General features: G+C 43.3%; 2 non-coding genes and 2 pseudogenes across 2 annotated transcripts; all 4 read right to left on the bottom strand.

The window, feature by feature from the left end:
* Positions 1 to 293: 293 nt before the first annotated feature.
* LOC142685993 (U2 spliceosomal RNA) lies at positions 294 to 363 on the bottom strand (annotated as a pseudogene).
* A 1,283-nt stretch (positions 364 to 1,646) lies between these two features.
* Positions 1,647 to 1,837, bottom strand: LOC142685943 (U2 spliceosomal RNA). Its single transcript, XR_012855365.1, has one exon. It is a non-coding gene; the product is annotated as a U2 spliceosomal RNA (small nuclear RNA).
* A 6,606-nt stretch (positions 1,838 to 8,443) lies between these two features.
* LOC142685950 (U2 spliceosomal RNA) lies at positions 8,444 to 8,621 on the bottom strand (annotated as a pseudogene).
* A 6,229-nt stretch (positions 8,622 to 14,850) lies between these two features.
* On the bottom strand, positions 14,851 to 15,032 carry LOC142685939 (U2 spliceosomal RNA). The gene has a single exon (XR_012855361.1). It is a non-coding gene; the product is annotated as a U2 spliceosomal RNA (small nuclear RNA).
* Positions 15,033 to 15,645: the final 613 nt, after the last annotated feature.

Raw genomic sequence — 15,645 nt, 5'->3', positions numbered from 1 at the left:
GAGAATAAAGGTGTGTGCTCATATAGCGTGAAAGAGAGTGCGTGCAAGTGTGCCTTCACTCAGTGGGATCCCACCCCCAGTGAGTTAGGGCACCCCAGGGTCACCAGCCCTGGGGCACATAGCAACTCGGGCTTCCAAACTACCCGGCCTAATGACCTCGATCCGGCGGTCGCCTGGTCACCTACAAATGGTACCTTTAAACCAAATGCGTACACCAGAGCGATGACCGTTGTGGTTCCCTGCCCTCACCTCGGCGTTCTGTCATCCCCCTACGATGGCCCACGTACCACCGGCAGGGATGATTACTAACCTCAGCTTGAGCAGGTACTACACTTGATCTTAGCCAAAAGGCCGAGAAGCGATAACCCGAATGGGCCTGGCGTTGACCGAGCCTGCCTAATACTGCTGTTCACCCCTTGCAGCGATTCAGCCTACTTCTAGGCAATTCCATGGGGCCCTGCAGGCTCACACACATTTACAGCTACTAAGCGGGAGGTGAATAAAGGCCGGAGAGGAAGCTACACAGGATTTGCTTCTTTTGCTTGCACCACAATGCAGTGCTGAAAGAGGAGGAATCTACATAAAAACGCCTTCTTGGCAACGCCCAAATGCCCTCCTGCCGTGCAAATACTGGCAGCAGCAGCAGCAGCAGTAAGTGCATGCCCACAGCCACCCCTTGTTCCTTCACAACTTGTATTAGCTTTAATCCAGTCCAGTGCTGCCTGCTGAGCAGCACTGACCAACACTGCCTGGGCCCAGGCTTTTATCTATCTCTGAGGCCCCATTATGATGTCAGAAAGCTGGCTCTGGAATCCTGAGGGCTCCACTATGACACGTGCAAAGTTCCGTCTGAACTTTATATAAGACGGTGAGGCTCAGTCAGTCACTCAGTGTTGCCTGAGAGGGCAACACTGCAACAGCCGGCCGCCAGGCTGTCTTTTTTTTGCACATTTATTTGCCTCCAGGAGGCCACAAGAGGGAGACAAGGGACTGCAAAATGGAAAATAAGCATCCACCAACTTTACAGACAACTTCTCCTTGCTCCTACAACCTCCATCCTTGCACAGTTTGTTATTCTTCCAGGTAACAAAGTAACAAATCCAAATTGCTGCTCTCTTTGTAGGCAAGCAAGGGTTTGTTGCAACTGCAATTCTTACTTCTTCTTGAAATGTAGGGACGACAGTACATTCCATCACATCCATCTAGTGTACACAGGTAGGTCCATTGTGGCGGGTAGGCGGCTGGCTGCTTTAATGGCTGTTTGCTGTTCCCCTACTCCACTCCACTCCACTATTTGACTGTGGTGCTGCATCAATCAGTGGCTGGCTCAGGTGCAGCTCTTTAACTTACCTAGGAGGGAGGGCGGAGAGAAGACAAGGAAGGTGAATGAGCTGTTCCAATGTGAAATGCCGGAAACACAGAAACACAGAAGACACACACACACACACACACACACAACAAGAGGTGGCAATGTATTAATTAATTGCATTTAATAAATGAGCTCATTATCACACATGACTGTACAAATGCATTGTCCAACAGGTGTTGAAATAATGGGATTAAAAGGGGAGATCCCATCAGAAAGACAAAAACAATAGCAAACACAAATAGCACTTTTGGAATCTGATTTTAGTCAACACATAAGGGAAGGGTGCACCGGTCCTGGAAATACTGCAATACCAGGTCAATGCGTGGAGTGGACAGAGCAAGCTCTATTTCCATCTCCCTGTTCTAAAAATCCATTTAATATATGGTCCCCAGATAGGGGACGTATCAGATATTAAACTGATAAGAACAGATTTTTTTTTTGAGTTGACTACCCCAACAAAGGAGGTAACCGTTTATTTAAAATTTTTGACATAAAAAGGATTTACAAATTTTTTACATTTTTACAATAAATCAATAAATACACAGGGTTTACAACAATGGTATAATAATAAATACAAGTTATCAGATAAAATCACATAACTTATAAAAGGGCACTTGGTGGCATCAAATTATGGAACTCCATTCACTAAAAAACCATTTTCTACATAAAACAGGAGAGAGTTTTTTATCTAAAAGAAAATACTTGTGCATCTCACTTAAACAAATGGCTAAAACATCATCCACAGTTAAAACGTCATGTTTGAATAAAAGAATGTTTCTGGCCGCCCACAGAGCTGCTTTGACGCAGTTAGTGATCTTCCATGCCATCATTTTTCGGGTCTGTGTTGGGCATTCCAGACATCCATAAAAAACGCCATTGCTAGTAAATCTCTGTAGTCCTGTAATCTTCTGTGCCAAGGGGAGGATTCTTGACCACACCAATTGTGCGTAGTAGCACTGCCAGAAAAGGTGGTAGACTGTCTCATCATCTCTGCAACCTCCCCTTGGACACGCAGCCGAGTTGGTCAGTCCCCTTCGATGCTGGAATGCCCGGCATGGAAGACACTCGTGGGCACAACTCCAGGCCAGATCTTTCTGAGGATTAAAAAGATAATTAATATTTACCATTCTCCATATTTGTTTGCACTTTTGTTCACTAAAATTACTAATGGGGGCTACTAAAACATTTTCTTTTATCTTTTTTAAAACACTTTTACTATTTTGCACGTCTTCAATTCTCTTGCCTTTCAAGTTAAAAAGGTTCACAATTTTCTCTAAAATCTTGTACTGGTCAGGGAGGTTAAAAGCATACGGGGAGCTTAAAACCGTGGAGAACCATCCGTTCCTCCTCATAAAATAACCGGTGTTAAAACGGATAAAATATGACCAGTAGTGATCCTTAAAAACAGCGTTAAGACATGCAGTAAAAAATTTGATTAAAAGAAAGGTCTTTATGTCAGGGAAATCCTTACCACCCATTAGTTTTGGCATCATCACCTTCTCTCTCCTGAGTTTTTCCATTTTGGAGTTCCATAGAAATGTAAAACAAGCTTTATTTATTTTTTTTAATAAAATATCAGGGGGAGGGAAAACCATACTCAAATATAATAAAATCGGTAAAATCACCATTTTCATAATTAAAACTTTTCCCTCCATAGTCAGCTTTCTCAAATTCCACATACAAATCTTTTTATTAACTTTTTGTGCCACCAAGTCCCAACTGTTAAAACCATTGTTTAACTCATTGAAGGAGACCCCTAAAATCTGCACAGTCTCTGACACAGGGACTGGAATGTCCTGTAAAATCATATTGCCAATGTTTAAAATGTTACTTTTATTAAAATTGACTTTAAAACCGGAGGAGCAACAAAACTTATAGATCTGTCTTAAAGTTGTTTGTAGTGATAGGGTGTCCCTACACAGTACCGCGACATCATCCATGTACCCCACTACCTTTGCCTCTAGTCCCCCCCCGCCCGGCAGGGGGACTCCACGTATCTGTTTGCTTTTCCTCAAGGTGCACAGTAGAGGCTCAATTGCACAAATAAAAAGTAGTGGGGACAAGGGACACCCCTGCTTCACTCCGGAATTTAAAAGGACATCCTGTGTTTTAAAACCTTTGACTAAAATCTTGCTAGTGCAGTTGTCATAAAAGGCCTTCAGAGACTGTATAAAACCTTCCGGTATACCCATTTTCTCTAAAACCTTAAAAAGATAAAAGTGTGACACTCTGTCAAAGGCTTTCTCAAAGTCGATTGTTAAAACTGCCATTTTGCCTTTCCTCTCCTTTGTGTCATTAATAACATCTTTTAAAAGGTTCAGGTTATCCCATATGCTCCTCCCGGGTATCCCACAGACCTGGTTGGAGTGAATTATTTTGTTTACGACTGCTTTTAATCTATTTGCACAAATTTTAGCCATTATCTTGTAGTCGCAATTTAGCAGTGTAATTGGTCTCCAGTTTTTAATGTCGGTTTTGTCCCCCTTTTTGTACAGCAGGGACACCTCACCTTTCTTCCAGGACCCCGGGAGGGCTTTTGTTCTAAAAACTTGTGTAAAAAGAGAGTGGAGATCTTCCTTTAAAACACCGTAAAATAGAACATAAAACTCTATGGGTATACCATCAGGACCAGGGACTTTACCTGTTTTAAAACTCTTGGTAGTTTCTAAAATTTCTTGTTCTGAAATCTCCTGTAATAAAAAGTTTTGGGAGACAGGATCTAAAACAGCATCAACCTCCTTCAATGAGTCATTCATAAAAGCATTGTCAATGTTTTTAACATTAAAAAGATCCGCATAAAACCCATGTACCTTTTTTAAAATATTTTGGGTATTTGTTTCACCTTCAATATTATCCAACAGGGTATGCTTATCATTGATTTTCTTAAAAAAATACCTGGAGCAGGTCTCGTTCTCCTCAAGATGTTTTACCTTACAGCGAAAGATTATTTCCTTTCCCCTCTGCTCCAGGCACTGGGAGATCTCTTTTTTAATCTCAATGATCTCCTTGTCCACCAGCATACCCTGTTCTCTGAATTTATATTGGGTCTGCAGACGGGTATTTAAATTTGCATAAAATTTGCATTTCTCTTTTGCTTTTCTCATCCCAATCTTAATAAAAAAATCTCTTATTTTAACTTTCATTTTTTCCCACCAGGTGACGATGGGCATATTGGGATGTCTTACCCGTCTGCAGCCTTTGTAAAAGGTAATAAAATCAGCTAAAATTTGCGGATCTTCTAAAAGGGATACGTTTAATTTCCAGGCTTTTTTCGGAGTTCTTCTTTCGTTATCACATTTCACTTTAAAATACAATAACTTATGGTCAGAAAAGACGTTTGGGTTAATATCACATTTAAAAGGCAGTATTTGGTAAGAGCAGAAGATAAAATCAATCCTGGAGCTGCAGGTCACGTTGCTCCAGGTAACGCCGGCCTCTTCACATAAATCCCTGTTACATTTTTTAAAAACATCGGTGAGTTTAAAATCAGTAACAATATCTTTTAAAATTGACGAGGTCTTGTCGTAGTTCCTGCTTACTGAATTAGAGAACCGGCGTTCCCCCTTTAAAATACAATTAAAATCACCCGCTAAAACAAGTGGTTCTGAATCATTAATAAAAAGGGGTAAAATCTCTAGCATTCTAGCTCTTTCATTTCTCTCAGGAGAACCATAAAAGTTTAAAAACTGCCATTTAATATCGTCTATAAAAGCTTTGACCATTAAAATTCTGCCTGGTAAAATTTCATAAAAACTGTCAATTAAAACGTTCCCTTTGAATAAAATGGCGACACCTGCGGCTTTAGATTCGTTAGACCCGGACCACACCGAAGGTCCGAGTCTCCAATCTCTTTCATATTTTTTATAGTCCATGCGATGTGGGATGCAGCATTCCTGTAGGAAAAAAACTGACGCGGTAAGAATAGAGAGGTAATCAAACAGGGCAGCTCTTCTTGTCTTAGAATGCACGCTTCTTACATTTAAGGAAAGACCACATAACTCAGCCATGAGGAAAAGGGAGAGAGACAGTCTTTATAATCTTACCCGAGGTGGCCTCAGCAGTCCTCCGCATCGCCAGAGACCCCACTAGGACTCTCATAACCTTCGATTCTGGAGTCCACGGAAAAAATAGAGAAGGTAGGAGAGGAACTCCCATCACTTAGCTGACCCCCCGCCAAACCTGAGGCACTAATCATGAAAGGATCCCATATGGACTCCACGGGCAACATTTCATCTGCTGGAGCTTTTTTGGCAGCGACCTCCCCTTCGATAGGGGCAGGAATTGCGCTCCCTGACGTCTCTGGGACCTCCGTCACCTCGGAGGCAGCTGTCCGTGTATCCCCCAACTGGCTAGAAGGGGGTGGACCTTTAGTTGTCACTTTCGGGGGCACGTCCAGTGGTTTCCCTGCCTTCGCCAATGCAGGTACTTCCATCGGCACCCCCGCTGCCACCTCCGAGTACGCCCTACGTCGCTTGTGTGTCGCTGCCGCTCCGCCCGGGTCCTCTGCCTCAGGTACAGGCTGACCCAGCATCTCTTGCGGACCAGTAGGATCAGCTTCATCCGAACTACCCGTCTCCCCAGTTTCCTGGGGGGGCTTTTTCGTCCGCTGATCACTGGATCGACGCTTGTTCCGTCTCTGCTCTTTTGGGTCACCTGTTTGGGGGGGTCTGCTAGAGGTATCCATCTCATCCTGGCCTTCTCCTTGGGGTTCCTCTCCTTCTGGGGGTACGATCTGGCCTGCTGGCTGCTCGGGACGCCTCGGCCGGACCTCGGGTTGTTCCGATCTGTGGGGACAAAATGCAAAAAGGTGACCAACTCGGCTGCAATATCGACACCTTTTCCCCAGAGGGCAAGTTTTGGCCTCGTGCTCAGAGCTGCCACAGTTCCTACAGGTGCTCTCGCAGGACTCATTGGTGTGACCGTACTTTTGGCATTTCCTACAGAATGGAGGCATCCCTGAAAAATAAAAGTCTCCTGCCATATCTCCTAATTTAAAACGTGCTGGCGGCAGCATTATCCCTCCTGTAAAATTGGCATCTCTGTAGCATGTCACTAGAAATCTCCATTTAGAGGTCCAGACCCCAACCTCATTCATGACTTTGCCAATACACTTTACCGTTTTAAAATAGGGGGATAAAAAGGACATCACATCTTTTACGTCAGCAAATGGGCAGTACATCTTAATAACAATCATTTTTGTGATGTCCAAAACATGCTCGTAAAAATCCACTCCGTCCAGTCTCGGGTCCTTTTTTACTGCATATGCCGCCAGCAGATCTTGGAATACTCCATTCTGTATAAATGTGATGTCATAGGTTCTTCTTCTTGGGTAGTCCTGCACTGCCAAAATCTCCCTCTTTTGGACATTGAAAATGCCAACAAGCACGGTCTCCACCACGAATTTCAAGCCGCAAGTCGTCGCCTTCTCCTCCGAAAGAATAACTCGCACGGTATTCTTAATCCGGGCATACGCCGGTATGTCACCTGGATTTTCATCCATAGTGAATCTTTTATTTTTTTGGAATAGTCACGCCACCCGTTGGTGACGTAACGTCTACGCAGCCTCCCCTTTTCGGCCGAAGCCTACACGGGGGTATGTGGATCGCAACTCGTTGCTCAGGACTAAGCCTCTCTCCCAAATAGCAGCACGGGGGTGAAGTCCAGGCGAACCTGGACGATCCCCCGAGGCCGAGAGAGAGGGTACCTGAGCACCTCCTAACCAAGACCAGGCAGCACTGACTACAAGTAATCAGAACTACACTTGATCTCAGCCAGAAGGCCGAGAAGCGATAACCCGAATGGGCCTGGCGTTGACCGAGCCTGCCTAATACTGCTGTTCACCCCTTGCAGCGATTCAGCCTACTTCTAGGCAATTCCATGGGGCCCTGCAGGCTCACACACATTTACAGCTACTAAGCGGGAGGTGAATAAAGGCCGGAGAGGAAGCTACACAGGATTTGCTTCTTTTGCTTGCACCACAATGCAGTGCTGAAAGAGGAGGAATCTACATAAAAACGCCTTCTTGGCAACGCCCAAATGCCCTCCTGCCGTGCAAATACTGGCAGCAGCAGCAGCAGCAGTAAGTGCATGCCCACAGCCACCCCTTGTTCCTTCACAACTTGTATTAGCTTTAATCCAGTCCAGTGCTGCCTGCTGAGCAGCACTGACCAACACTGCCTGGGCCCAGGCTTTTATCTATCTCTGAGGCCCCATTATGATGTCAGAAAGCTGGCTCTGGAATCCTGAGGGCTCCACTATGACACGTGCAAAGTTCCGTCTGAACTTTATATAAGACGGTGAGGCTCAGTCAGTCACTCAGTGTTGCCTGAGAGGGCAACACTGCAACAGCCGGCCGCCAGGCTGTCTTTTTTTTGCACATTTATTTGCCTCCAGGAGGCCACAAGAGGGAGACAAGGGACTGCAAAATGGAAAATAAGCATCCACCAACTTTACAGACAACTTCTCCTTGCTCCTACAACCTCCATCCTTGCACAGTTTGTTATTCTTCCAGGTAACAAAGTAACAAATCCAAATTGCTGCTCTCTTTGTAGGCAAGCAAGGGTTTGTTGCAACTGCAATTCTTACTTCTTCTTGAAATGTAGGGACGACAGTACATTCCATCACATCCATCTAGTGTACACAGGTAGGTCCATTGTGGCGGGTAGGCGGCTGGCTGCTTTAATGGCTGTTTGCTGTTCCCCTACTCCACTCCACTCCACTATTTGACTGTGGTGCTGCATCAATCAGTGGCTGGCTCAGGTGCAGCTCTTTAACTTACCTAGGAGGGAGGGCGGAGAGAAGACAAGGAAGGTGAATGAGCTGTTCCAATGTGAAATGCCGGAAACACAGAAACACAGAAGACACACACACACACACACACACACAACAAGAGGTGGCAATGTATTAATTAATTGCATTTAATAAATGAGCTCATTATCACACATGACTGTACAAATGCATTGTCCAACAGGTGTTGAAATAATGGGATTAAAAGGGGAGATCCCATCAGAAAGACAAAAACAATAGCAAACACAAATAGCACTTTTGGAATCTGATTTTAGTCAACACATAAGGGAAGGGTGCACCGGTCCTGGAAATACTGCAATACCAGGTCAATGCGTGGAGTGGACAGAGCAAGCTCTATTTCCATCTCCCTGTTCTAAAAATCCATTTAATATATGGTCCCCAGATAGGGGACGTATCAGATATTAAACTGATAAGAACAGATTTTTTTTTTTTTTTTTAAAACCATTTCAGTTAGTTATAAGCAACTTATAATGTTTCTCAAAACTTGAAAATCAAATCCACGTTGCTTCAAACTTATCATCATTCTGGTTTGTTCTTTATTTTTTCTTCAATTTACATAAACAATCACAAAAAAAAACAGAACAATATTACCTACATCGTATCAGGAATTTCCATTTTTTGAACTTCCATATCCCCTCTGAATCTAGGCCACCACCACGCTGTCTATCCCACAAATACATGACGTAAAGTCTAGACAAAATCATCCTAATACACTCATTTACAGGCACTAATTTCCTTTTAAACACTAACAAGTTTCTCACATCCCACAAACTTTCCATCACACATGCCATAATTAACCACATAATTCTATCTTTCATACGACTACTTGCACCCATTCCAAACATTGCTACTTTCCAATTAACAAATTTTACCCCCGCTAGTTCTTTACACAAACCACCCACCCCTTTCCATACTTCATACGAATAGTCACAATCCCACAACATATGTCTCACACTCTCACTTGCTCCACATCCATTCCTCGGGCAAACCTCAGACCTAATAAGATCCCTTCTTTTCTGCACTTGCCTAACAGGTAGGATATTATGCAGCGACATCCATACAATATCACGCTGTCTGTTTGACATACCACTCACCTTCAATTTACTCCATACACTCTGCACTTCATTAGACCTCAAACCTGCAATTTCACATGGAATTTCATTCGCACGTATTCTCTTCATCACCGCATTCTTATTTTTAAACTCACTCATTGGCACAGCAAGCAAGTCATTTTTCCTCACAAAAACCTCAATCCTCATATACCACACTGGACACTTGAAAGCCACAGGCACACTTGCATCTCTCTTTACCCAATTCAGACCATACAACATCCAACCAGCCAAGTATCTAATCATGAAACCAGTCTTATTATTCCTCTGCACTAACACAGACACCACTTTGATATAATTCAAAGCCAAAAATACCTCAACATTTGGAAAATCCAAACCACCATTCACACACATCTTATACACATACTCTCTCTTCAATTTTTCCATTCTACTCCCCCAAAAAAATGTAAAAATCATCTTTTCCGTCTTCTTAATTTTGTGAGTAGCAAAAGGGAAAACAACTGCACAAAAAAGTAAAATTGGTAACACAACAGATTTAACTATCAAAATTTTTCCCGTCAGTGTCAAACTTCTCAGTCTCCAAAAGTTCAGTTTTCGTTCTATTCTCATACCACATTCATCCCAACTTTCATTCCCTCTCAAATCCTCATTAAATTGCACACCCAATATTTTAATAGCACCCATCTCACAATTAACCCCATCCATTCTCACACTCCTATCACCAAAACACTTAAAGCTACATTTACCCCAATTCACTTTAAACGCAGACGCACTACAAAACAACCTCAACAACAATCTCGCTCTATTTATCTCCGCCTCTCTTTCACTAACAATCACCACATCGTCCATATAACCCAATACTTTCAGAAACTTACCATTACTCCCAGGAATTAATAACCCCCTCATAAATTTTTCCCTTCTAACCATACACAACAACACTTCAATCACACTAATGAACAGGACAGGGGACATAGGACAACCCTGCCTGACACCTGACCTTATCCCCACTTTTCCACTCAGAAACCCATTTACGAGAAACTCACTTGTTACGTTCCCATACAAACCTTTCACTGCATACACAAACTTTCTCGGAAAACCCATTTTACACAGCACACTAAACATAAACTCATGCGACACCCTATCAAATGCCTTTTCAAAATCCACAGATAGGACCATACATTTCTGCTTTCTATCCATACAGTCCCCAATCATATCCCTTAGTAACAACAAATTATCAGTCATACTTCTACCAGGCACTGCACACACTTGATCTTCATTCACCACTTCAGCAACAACCTCACGCATCCTATTGGCCAATACTTTACTAAAACACTTATAGTCAGAATCCAACAAAGTAATTGGCCTCCAATTTGCCAAATTTTTCTTCTCACCTTTTTTATATATCAGCACAACCACACCTTCTTTCATAGATTTGCTCAACACACCATGCTTCCACATATACTGACATACCTCAAGCAAATCCCCACCAATTATATCCCACATCCTCACATATAATTCAATTGGGATCCCATCCTTCCCAGGTGTTTTATTTTTACTTGCACTCATCACCACATTTCTCACTTCATCCATGGTAATATCACCACACAGAGACTCACAATCTTCCTCTCCAAGTTTATTTTCCAACCCATTCAAAACCTCATTCATCAAATCCTTATCATACCACTTCTCTCCATACAACTGGGTATAAAAACCTTCAACTTCACTCATCACATCCTTTCCAGAAACACACTCACCCCTATCATTCAATAATTCATCCATATCATCCTTTTTACCACATATTTTTTTGAAAAAAAATCTTGTACATTTTTCATCTTTGTCTAAGTTTTCAACTTTTGATCTATATATAATTTTTTTCCCTTTTTCCTCTAATAAAAGCCTACTTTCATTCCTTGCGTCCCTCATCAAATCACTGACATCCACACCAAGCTCGCCAAGTTTTCTCAACCATTCTATTCTAACATTCAACTCATTATATTGGTTTCTTAGCATAGCTGCTTTTTTATAGCCCCATTTTTTAAAGAATCTTTTACATTCATTCTTCATCCAATCCCACCACTCCAACACATTCCCAAAAGATTCCTGCCGCGATTTCCATCCTTTATACGCATATATAAAAGCCTTCACAATTCTTTCATCCTCTAATAAACTTACATTTAACTTCCATACCCCTGCACCACGCACTAAACGAACATCCCCTTCAAAAGTTGCACACATACACACATGGTCAGAAAAGGTCACATCGCGCTGCCGCAAACTCATGCACCCCACATTTTTTGAGAAAAGCACCCGATCTATCCTTGATGTTACCCCTCCTCTATCAGACCTATAAGTGTCGGGTGGTGGCTTTCCCAAATGAACCTCAGCAGCATCTATAAAAGAAAAATCTTTGATTAATTGGTACAACTTTTTACCAGATACATCCATTTTTTCCCCTTCCGTCACACAGTTAAAGTCCCCAACCCAAATCGTAGGAATTCTCCCTGGCAAAAAAAAGGACAACTTCTCTAGGAGCTCTAACCTCTCTTCTTTTTTTGTTGCTCCATATATATTAATTACCCTTACCCTCCACCCTCTGACATTTATCTCTGCCAAAATACACCTCCCCACTTCCACCACAATATAACTTTCTAATTTTAAATTCCTATTCCCTAGCAATATTCCTACCCCATCATTTTTATTTATAGAAGAACCAGACCATATACATTGGCCATATGGCCATTCCTGTTCTGGCACAGGTTCCCTAATACCGCATTCTTGCAAACAATATACATCAGCTCCTAAATTTTTTAAAAAATCCAGAACTGCAGCCCTCCTGGGCTTAGATTGAATCAGTCGTACATTTAAGGATACGACATCAAATGTAGGTTTGGATGCCATATTTTAATTTTCATAGCCAGATAACCGCAGGTTGTCCATTTGCACTTCAGCCTTTGCCTTCTGGAGGCTGGCAACCTAATGTGAAGAAACTGGTCCCTTGATCTTCTAGAAAAGGCTCATCAAACGAAATCACTGATGAGGGGTATTCCTCCTCCCTTCCAGGGGTTACAGGGGGTGACGCGGCCAGCCTGGCTCTCTTAGCCCCCATATCCAGAATTTCGTCTGCAGGTCGGGTGCCTACAGTGGTAAAATCCCCTTGACCTCCAACTCCTTCCAGAAACACTTCATCCAGACTCCAAGAAACAGGAGGAGTCACGGGGACGTCGCCCTCAATTTCTCCCTCACCCTGTAGCCCAGTCTGGGCATCGGATGGGTGAGGAAGATCCTCCTCGACCGGGGCTACCTCCATGCCTGCCCCTTCCTCCACACGTACTTCTACTGGAGATGTGCTTAAAGAAGCCAGATAGTCAGCGGGTACCTCCTCGCCCAACCGTCCAGTTCTCGCTATCATCTCAGCCACTTGGCTCCTGGCTGCCTCTGCATATGACTTCTTCCGCAGAGGGCAGTCTTTGAATGTATGCCCTTCCACCTCGCAGAGATTACAAACAATGCGGTTGACACATTCTTTTGCTTTGTGACCCTCCTGGTTACATCTGGAACACTTCCCTGAATTTTGACATCCTTCCCTTGTGTGGCCAAAAACTTTACAATTCCTGCAGAAGGGAGGACACCTGGGAAAAAACAGATATCCCCTGTCTCTTCCAATGGAGAAGTTCGATGGAGGGAAATGGAAGCCTCCTGGTTCCTCAATATCTTGCCGAAACCGGACCCGAAATTTGTATTTCCCATTCCAGATCATTTCAGTGTTCAAGATTTTATTCTCAAACTTAACATATGCACAATGTCTAGACAGGAATGCCGTGATATCTTGCAAAGGTACATGTGCATTGTAGAGAAAAACAACCAGGAAGACTTCTCCTTCATCATACAGCAGGATAAAAGTAAGTCCTCCAAGCTCAGGATTGTTCACATTTTGCATCAAATTGTAATGGAAAGTATGGCAGGCAGGTAAATCCGTCAATATCAAGGTAAAATGACCAACCTTATGCTCCTGAAGACAAAGGATTTTCTTCCGCTCCACTTTCAGAATTCCAAACAAGATGTTGTTCACCAGGTGTCGTAGGTCCAGGGTCTTCTCTGATCCAACATCAACTTCGATCCGAATGCCGTACTTGACCCGGGTTTCCCCGGCCTTAGCGTGACGTACAATAACGCCCATGTCGATCGCCTTCCTGCCACTGGCTGTCTCCCTATAGCAACAAGCAGCTTAAGCCCCAAAGGGCGATGCTGCAGGGCCGAGAGTTCAGCACTGGACGCCTCTGGTTAGCCACTTGAGCTTAGCCAAAAGGCCGAGAAGCGATAACCCGAATGGGCCTGGCGTTGACCGAGCCTGCCTAATACTGCTGTTCACCCCTTGCAGCGATTCAGCCTACTTCTAGGCAATTCCATGGGGCCCTGCAGGCTCACACACATTTACAGCTACTAAGCGGGAGGTGAATAAAGGCCGGAGAGGAAGCTACACAGGATTTGCTTCTTTTGCTTGCACCACAATGCAGTGCTGAAAGAGGAGGAATCTACATAAAAACGCCTTCTTGGCAACGCCCAAATGCCCTCCTGCCGTGCAAATACTGGCAGCAGCAGCAGCAGCAGTAAGTGCATGCCCACAGCCACCCCTTGTTCCTTCACAACTTGTATTAGCTTTAATCCAGTCCAGTGCTGCCTGCTGAGCAGCACTGACCAACACTGCCTGGGCCCAGGCTTTTATCTATCTCTGAGGCCCCATTATGATGTCAGAAAGCTGGCTCTGGAATCCTGAGGGCTCCACTATGACACGTGCAAAGTTCCGTCTGAACTTTATATAAGACGGTGAGGCTCAGTCAGTCACTCAGTGTTGCCTGAGAGGGCAACACTGCAACAGCCGGCCGCCAGGCTGTCTTTTTTTTGCACATTTATTTGCCTCCAGGAGGCCACAAGAGGGAGACAAGGGACTGCAAAATGGAAAATAAGCATCCACCAACTTTACAGACAACTTCTCCTTGCTCCTACAACCTCCATCCTTGCACAGTTTGTTATTCTTCCAGGTAACAAAGTAACAAATCCAAATTGCTGCTCTCTTTGTAGGCAAGCAAGGGTTTGTTGCAACTGCAATTCTTACTTCTTCTTGAAATGTAGGGACGACAGTACATTCCATCACATCCATCTAGTGTACACAGGTAGGTCCATTGTGGCGGGTAGGCGGCTGGCTGCTTTAATGGCTGTTTGCTGTTCCCCTACTCCACTCCACTCCACTATTTGACTGTGGTGCTGCATCAATCAGTGGCTGGCTCAGGTGCAGCTCTTTAACTTACCTAGGAGGGAGGGCGGAGAGAAGACAAGGAAGGTGAATGAGCTGTTCCAATGTGAAATGCCGGAAACACAGAAACACAGAAGACACACACACACACACACACACACACAACAAGAGGTGGCAATGTATTAATTAATTGCATTTAATAAATGAGCTCATTATCACACATGACTGTACAAATGCATTGTCCAACAGGTGTTGAAATAATGGGATTAAAAGGGGAGATCCCATCAGAAAGACAAAAACAATAGCAAACACAAATAGCACTTTTGGAATCTGATTTTAGTCAACACATAAGGGAAGGGTGCACCGGTCCTGGAAATACTGCAATACCAGGTCAATGCGTGGAGTGGACAGAGCAAGCTCTATTTCCATCTCCCTGTTCTAAAAATCCATTTAATATATGGTCCCCAGATAGGGGACGTATCAGATATTAAACTGATAAGAACAGATTTTTTTGATTTGGCTGTACCACAACGATACAAAACCGTTTATTCAAATTTCAAAGATTTACATACAGGTGCAAATACATTAATTGATCAATTCCAATCATTAAAATGCCATTTTACATATGCAGAGGCGTCTTTTTGTTTATCAAGTAACAGGTATAAATACATCTCACTTAAAATCATCCCATATACATCATCCACCGACAAGATATCCTTTTTAAAAAGTAAAATGTTCCGTGCCTTCCAGAGAGCTGCCTTCACACAGTTGATGATCCTCCATGCCGTCCATCTATTTTGCGTACAATCACAATCTATCTGTCCATATAGAATTACATAATAGTTTAACGTTTTAATTGCTGTAATTGTTCTTAAAAGTGGCAAAATCTTGCTCCATATAGTCTTTGAGAAAGCGCAAGTCCATAAAAGATGAAAGACTGTTTCTTCTTGGTGGCATCCCTCTCTTGGGCTTACGGCAGTGTTTGATAGTCTTCTTCTGTGCTGAAAGGAACGGCATGGCAGGCAACTGTGGACGCAGCTCCAGGCTAGATCTTTCTGGGAATTAAAAAGATAATAACAATTCATCATTCTCCATATGTTTTTACATTGTATTTCGTTAAAATTACCAATAATACATACTTCAGTGGA

The sequence above is a fragment of the Rhinoderma darwinii genome (assembly GCF_050947455.1).
Source record: "Rhinoderma darwinii isolate aRhiDar2 chromosome 5 unlocalized genomic scaffold, aRhiDar2.hap1 SUPER_5_unloc_16, whole genome shotgun sequence".
Lineage (NCBI taxonomy): Eukaryota > Metazoa > Chordata > Amphibia > Anura > Rhinodermatidae > Rhinoderma > Rhinoderma darwinii.
The sequence above is the reverse complement of the archived record's forward strand: the minus strand, read 5'-3'. Positions and strand labels throughout refer to the sequence as shown.